This window comes from Neopelma chrysocephalum, unplaced genomic scaffold (genome assembly GCF_003984885.1).
Source record: "Neopelma chrysocephalum unplaced genomic scaffold, ASM398488v2 Primary Assembly neopelma1_87, whole genome shotgun sequence".
Lineage (NCBI taxonomy): Eukaryota > Metazoa > Chordata > Aves > Passeriformes > Pipridae > Neopelma > Neopelma chrysocephalum.
This window is the reverse complement of record NW_020897749.1, coordinates 962017-970894: the sequence shown is the minus strand read 5'-3', so window position 1 is coordinate 970894 and position 8878 is coordinate 962017. Positions and strand designations below refer to the sequence as shown.

Below are 8878 nucleotides of genomic sequence, written 5' to 3'. Positions count from 1 at the left end.
ACATTCATTGACATACCCTGAGCCAGCTGTAGTAGTTGAACTGTAGATGCCTCAGATGAGTTTTTCCCAACTCTCCTTAAGACCTGCTGGATAGCCACGTTTGTCTAGTCAGCATGGTTCTGGGGTGTACAGATTCTGTACATCCTGGGAAGGAAATGTTAAAAAGCTTGGGCCAGTAGTGTCTAGGTGATATGTGGAAGCATGATAGAACAAGTCTGTCAAGTGCCCTTGCTCTTCTGCCTAAGGCCGGAGTTTAATTGGCATTTGCATTTCGAGCTGTAGTTATCATCACAAAGTAAATCAGGTTGAATGGGTGAGGCACTGTAGCAGTGCCACCACCTCAGCCCTTCAGAGGATGGTCAAGCAATGGACAATTGGAGTGGTAGGTCAGAAGGTGGAAGGTCAGCCTGGTCCCTCCAGAAAAGTGTCATTTGCCTGTCCAAACCCACGGTGTGACTGTGTATCATATGCCGGTTAATAAGAGGCCCAGGACTGACCTGTGTGGGCTCAGGTGACATTGTCTCTGCCAGATGGCAATGGTAGCTGTTACATACCCCCTCCAGAGGACCTGTCTGGGGCTGTGTGGTGATGAGCTGCTGAATTTTTGTCCCTTCTCCACCTTCCTGTCCAGGATTTGGTGTCTTCCTCTTGTGTCTACAACTGTGCTCAGACACCGGTGATGAAATAGTGCCATGGTAACAGGAAGAATCTGGTTTTTGGTGTGTACAGAAGATTATGTGGGGAGAAAACATAGAAATCCCCCCCTCTGGAGCTGGCTTGGTGTCCCTGTTCCCAGTTTGTTGTGGTTATGCTGGGAGGAAACACGTAGCTTTGTGTTACCCTCGACCACATCTGCTTTTCTGTTCAGCTTGTGGGTCTGACCTTGCGCTGTGTGCAGCACTCGTGCCAAGTTTGGCAGCAGCATGAAGCAGACTTGTTGTGGGCATACTTTGTTCTGCCTCATGCTGTTAGGCGCAGCTTGTGAATATTTCTTTTCCTGGGTAGTGTGTACAGAGGCAACATTCCAGCTTTTGGTGCAATTCCAGGGTTACTTCCCTCCCTGCCTCCCTCCCCATTCCCACCTTGCTCTTTTCCTTCTGCCTTTGCTGTTACTTTTCCTTCTTTTTCCTTTGTCCCTCCCCTTTGATGGCTAAAGGATAAAGCAGCCAGCGGTGAAAATACCATTTCTTAATACTCTGGCATCTTGTGGGGCATTTTTTATTCCATGCCACTGCTTGGAGGGAGACACTGGGTACAGATGTAGATTGGAGCGATTCCGCAGTCCTAGGAAACATGTGGTAAAAGGGTTTTGTTTGCTGGTTTTCTCTCTCCAACCTAACAGATTCCCTGTTAGGTTGGAGCAGTGGAGGGATGGTGTGTGAGAGACACTATGATTCCCACAGCACATTGCTGTTTGCTCCCTGCTGAGACTGGCCTTTCAGATATATTTACATTGCTTATTTTGGGGTTGCTGCATGATTTAAGCTTAAATTAGAATTTTGACTAGGGCGTTGTCACGTTATCATTTGGGGTGATAGAAAAACCAGAACGTTTGAGTTAGAGAGAGATGTTGCTGGACAGGGCAGTTTTACAGCACGTAGGAACCATGAAGGGTCTGAGAGGCAAAAATGGTAGATACCTAATAGCACTGATAAATTAATGGAAGTTTGTTTAGCCAAAAGTGGAGGGTCCTGCTTTTATACAGTGAATCACACCTTTAAAAATCGGTCAAAAGCTGCTTTATCACAAATTGGAGCAAAATCCAAAACCTGAGCAAGTTACAGCATTTCTTTTTTCTTAGGGAAGCAATCACTGAGACTACCAGTGAACTCTTAAGCCAGTCAGCCTGAGCCATGATGGGTTTGCATGTTGGGTTTTGTCACCTGGATGTGTCGTGTTGGCACACAGAGCTGCTGGTCAGCTCTGGGTAGCATTAGAGAATCCCTTGTGCTGCCTTCATTTCAGGGCTATTTCAGAAGAACATAAAAGCATTTTTTTATATCCATTTGTGCTCAGCAAAGCTGATAGGATTTGTAAAGCATACCTGATGTTAAGCATGTGCTTATTATGTGCTTTGCTGAGAAGACCAGTCAGTAGCTTTTGCTTAGTCAGGGTCTTTACTCTCTCTGATGGAATCAGTGCAGGTGAGGGAAGAGGGGAGAGTAACCTCTGTGCCTCAGAAACACAAGAGGAGATTGACTGGTAGTGAACCTCCTGTAGAGTAAGGGAAGAATTTAAATAAAAAGTACTATTACACACTTATTATATATAAAATACATATTTTAGACCTTATTGCTCTCTAAAACTACCTGAAAGGAGGTTGTAGCAAGGTGGGGGTTGGTCTCTTCTCTCAGGCAACAAGTGACTGGACAAGAGGACATGGCCTCAGGCTGTGCCTGGGGGGGTCGGGTTGGACATCAGAAGGAATTTCTTCACAAAAAGGGTTGTTAAACATTGGAATGGGCTGCCCAGGGAGTTGGTGGAGTCACCATCCCTGAAGGTGTTGAAGGAAGGACTGGACGTGGCACTCAGTGCCATGGTCTGGTTGACCTGGTGGTGTTCGCTCATAGGTTGGACTTAACGATCTCAAGGGTTCTTTTCCAACCTAAATGATTCTGTGATTCTCTGATATATGTGTATTTTGATGGTGTTTGGAATCTCCAGATGAGGTGTAGTGTGCTGGAAGCTCTATGAGCTCTGCTTCTGCTGCAGCATGGCTGGACAGAGCTTAGCAATTCCACAGCAGGAGCCAAGTGATGCTCTCTGCGCTCATGTGCTTTACTAGAAATGTAGAACCTTTGCTGACATTATAGCTGGGCTAGTGAATCCATTTTCAACTTTATATGTTTTTATTTTTTAGAACTAATGCGATTGAATCTAAAAGGCCGAATCCAAAATTTTAAAAAGTACGTTTCTGTCATAGTAGCTATCAGCTAGTGTCCTGCTTCTTGAAACACAGTGCTATTAATCATGTTGTTCTTCATAGCCCCTGTGTTCTGCTTTTTATACGAGAATGTCAGTGGGCTTCAGTAAAGTAATTCATTGCAGCCTTTCTGAAGGAACTGCACGTGTACCAGTGCAGTGGGTGCAGGGTGCCTGCCTGCAGTACCCTTCACACTGGAAGTACAGGGCAGTGTCAGGGGATACCCCATTCTTCATGTGACCTTCTCACATCAGGAAGCTGTCCAGCTTAGTTGCATGGGGTTGTGTATAACCCAGTAAGCCTTCCCAAGAGCCGGAATTTACTAACCAGGTACAGGGTCCTGTGGGAGCTGCTGTGCTGCTCCTTGCCAGGCTGGTGCAGCTGTAGAGCAGTGGCTGTAGGTACAGCTCGGCTCAGCTGGGTACCCTGAGATGTGTAGGTCTGTGCAGGCTCAGCAGTGTTTGCATTCTGAGAGTTTACGTAGCTTAGACACGCTTCATGAAACAGTGGCTTCATTTCCAAGGACCTGTCAAGTTCTTGGAAGAGGCAGGAAAGGGCTCCACTAATCCCAGTTGTTGGTTTGATAGTTTGGGTAGTGATCCATATGCTTTGCTAGACATCTATTGACTGTGCTCTTTTCCCCTTCATTTGGGCAGCAACTACTATATAAACTATATATTAGTGAAATACTACTTTATAATTAATCACAGAATCATTAAGGTTGGAAAAAAACATCAAGTCCAACCTTTGACCAATCACCATCTTGTCAGCCAAACTACATCAGCAAGTGCCACGTCCAGTCATTTCTTGAACACCTGCAGGGATGTTGACTCCACCACTTCCCTGGGTGGCCTATTCTAATGCCTGACCATCCTTTCAGTGAATAAATTCTTCCTGCTGCCCAACCTGAACCTCCTTTGGTGCAGTTTGAGGTCATTGCCTCTTGTCCTGTCACTAGTTGCCTGGGAGAAGAGGCTTCCTGTCTACAACCTTTTGGGTAGTTGAAGAGAGTGGTAAGGTCACCTCTGAGCCTCCTTTTCTCCAGGCTGAACAGCCCCAGCTCCCTCAGCCACTCCTTTTAACACTTGTGCTCCAGACCCTTCCCCAGCTCCGTTGCCCCTCTCTGGACACACTCCAGCACCTCAGAAGTGGACAAAGCACTCGAGGCGAGTAACTCCATTCCCCACCACTCTCTGGGCTGGACCATCCAGCCAGTTCTTAACCCAGCAGAGAGTGCTTTGCTGAAGTCCAGCTAGGGTACAGCCTTACCCTCATCCTCCCAAGTGGGTCACCTGGTCATAGAAGGTGATAAGGTTGGTCAGACAGGACCTGCTGGGTTTTTGTAAATCCGTGCTGGCTGGATCCGATCCTCTGGTTGTCCTGTAACAGCCATGTCCGCTCACCAAGGTCAGGCTGACAGTTTATCAGTTTTTTTATCAGTTCCCCCCCCATAAACCTTTTAGAACCTTCAGCTTCTCCCATTGTTGTCCTTTAAATAACAACAATTAGCACTTGAGGTTTTTGTTAATTTCCAAAGACGGCACTTAACAAAGGTAAACTGCCAACTTCGGTAGTTTGTGTTACCAGCCAATATCTATACAGGCTAACCCCAAAATTTATCGAAGTCTTAACACCTGTAGGTAGGAAAGAATGGAGATACGTACACACACACCAAATTGTGCTGTAATTAACGTACTAATAGAGACACGTGTTGGCTTTCAGAGAGGACAAATCTCTACTGGGACACGTGTGTACGATGTGCAATGCTAATAAGGCAGTTCTTACTCAGCAAAGTGACTCAAAAGCTGGTATAAATATAGCCAGGTTTGGAGTCTCTTCTGTGCCAGGAGGGACTGTATTATAAAAGTCGACATGATTTTGGAGATTGAAAAGTTCTTGGCAAAACTCTCCCTTACAAGACGTTGGTTTTAGGATTTTGCTCTGATTTGCTGAAAAACTGCCAGTAGCATCTGAGCCAGTGCTCGGTCACAGGAGCTGGCAGAGATATCGGTGCTGTTGGCCACGTGCTGGGGATGAGAGGGCCAGATCTCAGTCGGGGAGATGCCTGTAAGGAACTTCACCGGAGAGGGCTTGCCGACCTTGAGCTGCACTTTCGGGACCAAAGGTGGGTGGTGCCAGCAGACGAAGGAAGTGATTGGCACAGGAGCCTTCCACTTAAAAATCCAGGAAAGTTGCTGATGCCAGGAAGGCTGCTCGTGCCCTCCTACCCCCAGAGTGCTCATCCTGTCCTCATTGGGCACTGCCCCGGACCACTGTGCTGCTGTCTTTGTGATCTGGTTCTAGGACCCCTAGCCCAGCCTACTCCTAGTTAGTTATTTCACACCGTTTAGAAGTGCTACTTGTTGCCAAGGTTTTTTACCCCTCTTTTCCTCCTTATTTGTCAGCGACAGCCGCACGCTGCTCACAAAGGAGACTGGTGTGATTAAAAGACCTCTGTTACTAAGGTAGCCATGGCAACAGCTTCCTTGGAGGTCTTTGTTGCCTGCTAAAACTTTGATCTCCAAAAGGGGCTGCTGCTGTTTCTCCCTCCAATTGAAGAGAAGGATGGGAAGAAAGGATAAAGTTTACTCCGAGCAGAGGGAGCACAGAGGAACTCATTGCAGAGCCATGCTCTCCCAATAAATCTCACAGCAGCCTCCTTGGAAAAGTGTCTGATTTACAAGGGCCACAGTTCCTATCTTATGCTTTCCAGCCTCCCCTCAGGGCAGTGTCCCGTGCCAGGGGCCTCTTGCTGTGGCATGGCTCGGCACATTTTTCCACCACTGAGAAGGAAATAGTTCTCTCTGTAGCTGCTGCATCCCGTGGTTCCACTGCAGCAGGTAGGGCTGCAGAAGCAGCCTTCGAAGAGGAAAACGGCTCCAAAGTTATTCCCATAGTTACCCAATATTTATCACATTTATGCAATTGCCAGCATTTGCCATGTTCCCATATTTACCCAATTGCCGTGTTCCTGACTGCACCTGTGCCTACTTTATTCATGCCATCGTTTCTTTTCAGCTGCACCACTTACCCTAATTATTTTTGTGTCTCTTCTCTGCAGACTCTCTGCTAATTGTCTGCTTGACTCCAGGTCTTCCCTGATCCGCTGCTATTTGCTCTCCCGCTCTGTCGCCTGCCTGCCTCCTGTGTATTAACTCCTGTCCTCGCTCGCCTCCGCTGTGTCTCTGCACCTCCTGGAGCTGCTCTGCATCATCCCCTCAGCTTTTCCTCTCCCATTCCTCCTCCTGTGCTCTACTGCTGTGCTCTGCACAGAGCAGACGGGGGGCTCATGGGCTCCCTGGCACTTCAAGGCTGGCTGGGGCCTGGGGCATGTGAGGTGCCTGGTGAGAGGCCACTTCGGGCAGGTAAAGCCCCACAGCAGCGTGGTGGGAATAGAGATGGCACGTGTCCCAGATCCTTTCTGGAATGAGGACAAGCTCCTAGCTCTGACACAGTCACCTGGGACAACCCTGGTAAACGGGGCCATTTTCTATTCACTCTTTTCCCCTGGGGGTGTCTGCTGGAGCTCGGTGGGAGCTTGCACAGAGGACACGTAGCTCTTGTGGGTGGGAGCACAGAGCTGTGACTCAGCAGCGGTGCCCAGCCACGTCTTGGAGTGCTTGCAGCCCTTTCTCAGCTGGGCAGAGCTGCTGTGCAGATGTGGTGTGGCCAGGTGGTTCTTGGCAGGATGTTCTACTAAATTGTTTCCTCCCCATCAACTGCTATCTAGCCCCAGCCTCCACCTTAAAGTTTCCTTAAAAAAAAATGAGAGAAGTGAGCTTAACACCCATGGAAGGAGCATCCTTGGCACAGAGAGCTGGATGGGTGCTGTGACTGTGTCCTGGCTGGTTTTACAGCCATGGGTCCAAAAGGAGACCCTGCTCTGTGTGTTTTGGGCACTGTGCAACCCGCTGGGGTGCTGTCCCAGGATCCCCTCTGCTGGCCACTGCCTGGCTCTGGGGTGTGCCCATGTGTGGGCCAGGCTTGCACAGGCCAGGAGGTGAGAGCCACTGGCAGCCCTTGCCCCCTGGCGCTGCCCTGTCCCTGTGCCTGCTGGCAGCCGGGGTGGGGGTTTTGCTCCACTTGTTGCTGGCAGCAGCAGCAGCAGCAGAGTGAAGAAAGCTGCCTTCAGTGAGGGACAATGGTGGGAGCCTCCCGTTGCTGAGGCAACCGCAGGGGCCTCGGCCTGTTGGCTTCCCTGAACGAATAGTGTGGGGAAGGCTTATCAGAGAATTAATTCAGCCCAGGGTGGGGAGGGGGCAGAGCTGTGGGAAGCTGCTGGGGGCACAGCAGTCCAGAGGCGGCATTGTGCTCGCTGACTGTCAGCTGGGGTAGTCGAGGCAGCAGAGCTCAGGCTGAGCTGTGGTGGTGTTCGCTGCTGCCTCAGGTCCTCCCGGGCTTTGTGCATCCCTGCTGGTGGCTCTGGGGCCCCCAGGGCTGTGTGAGCCCCTCTGCCAGGGCAGGGATCCAAATTCCCCAGGCAATGCTCTGATGAACCGAGTCGGGCTGCACGAGCAGGGAAATATTTGACTGCTTGTAGGTAACACAGAGGAACCACTTTGGTTGTCTTTGTAATGACTTACCAAGTACTCAGGCACTGGTTTTTTTGAGGGATGCTTCTTCCCTCTTAGTCATGTAGTTCCTCTTGGGGATCAGAAGGTACCATAAGACCCAGCATTAGCAGGGTTCAAGGCTCTTCTAGTAGGTTCAAAATAAAGCAGGCACCTATTTGCTGATGGCCATTTGAGATGGAGTTCTTGCTCCTTATAGGTGTCACTCCTTTACCTTTGTTAACACTAATTCAAGCCCTAAATTAGCTGTATACCTCCAGCTGTTTATCCATTGACATCTGCTCTCAAACTGGGGCTGCATGTGAGCTTGTGCAGAGATGATAACACATGGGAGGCAAGCTACATGCTCATGTCTGCCCATGTGTTCTGCATGCATGTGGTTCATGCGTGTGCTGTTCACTTACACACACACACACACAGGCCTGTGAAAGAACTGCTTGAGGTTTTTTTGTGAAAATAAGGAATATATTTAATGTGCATGTGGAACATACTGTAAATCTAGGACACCGTCATACGAGGCATGCATTTGATGCATGTGTCTGGAGCCCACCTGTGGCACCCAAGATTTAAGCCACACATGTGTTGTATACGTGTCCATATGTTTTGTGAGCAGAAGGCATACAGGAGCACATTCCCATAATACACTAGTCATGAGTGGTTTGGACACTTGATCCCTGCAGAAAATGGACTGCAAAGAATGTCATGAAACTCTTTGTAAATGTAGATGAAAACGTTGCAGTGGACTGATGGCAAGAGCCCTCCCTCAAAATGGTAAATGAGGAACAATTATGTGAAACATCACCATGCTGTCTTTTGCTAAGAGTTCAGGACCACCTCATCATGATGGGCGTTACTGTGAGTACTAGTCAGCTTTGATGAGTTGCAACTGGCTGCAAAGCACTGCCTGCACTCAAGAGTATGTTCATTATGGCTCCAGCAGGCTTCCTTGTGGATTTTTGATCTCTACAGAGCCTCTGCTGAAGCACTGAGGAAAAAATGGACAGTGGGAATTTGATTGTAATGTGCTTCAAGGACAGACTAGAGGCCAAGGAACTTGGGATCCAGTTCATCAATCACTGTGTCTGAGTGCTGCTTAGTGCAGGACCTGCAGGGCCTCTGGGGAGGTTAAAGGTAGCTTTCTGCCACTTTTGCATTGGCTTACCCTTAGCTGCGCCTGTTATGTTACACCCACAGTGTGTGTCCCTCCTCAGAGTGCAGCCCTCCTGCCTTGTGCATGTCTTTAAAAATCCCAGCATGATCCTGGTAGAAGGCTCTGTAGAAGAATTCACAGCACAGCTGCACGGCTGTTCTGCCCATGCAGGTGTGTGTAAATTATAGCTGAACACTGGGCAGGATGTTTGCTGTGCATTGGAAATATCCCAGA

General features: G+C 48.8%; 1 protein-coding gene across 6 annotated transcripts in view; it reads left to right on the top strand.

Moving 5' to 3' along the window:
• ILDR2 (immunoglobulin like domain containing receptor 2) overlaps positions 1–8878 on the top strand; it is a 37139-nt gene that overhangs the window by 11398 nt on the left and 16863 nt on the right. The window lies entirely within an intron of this gene.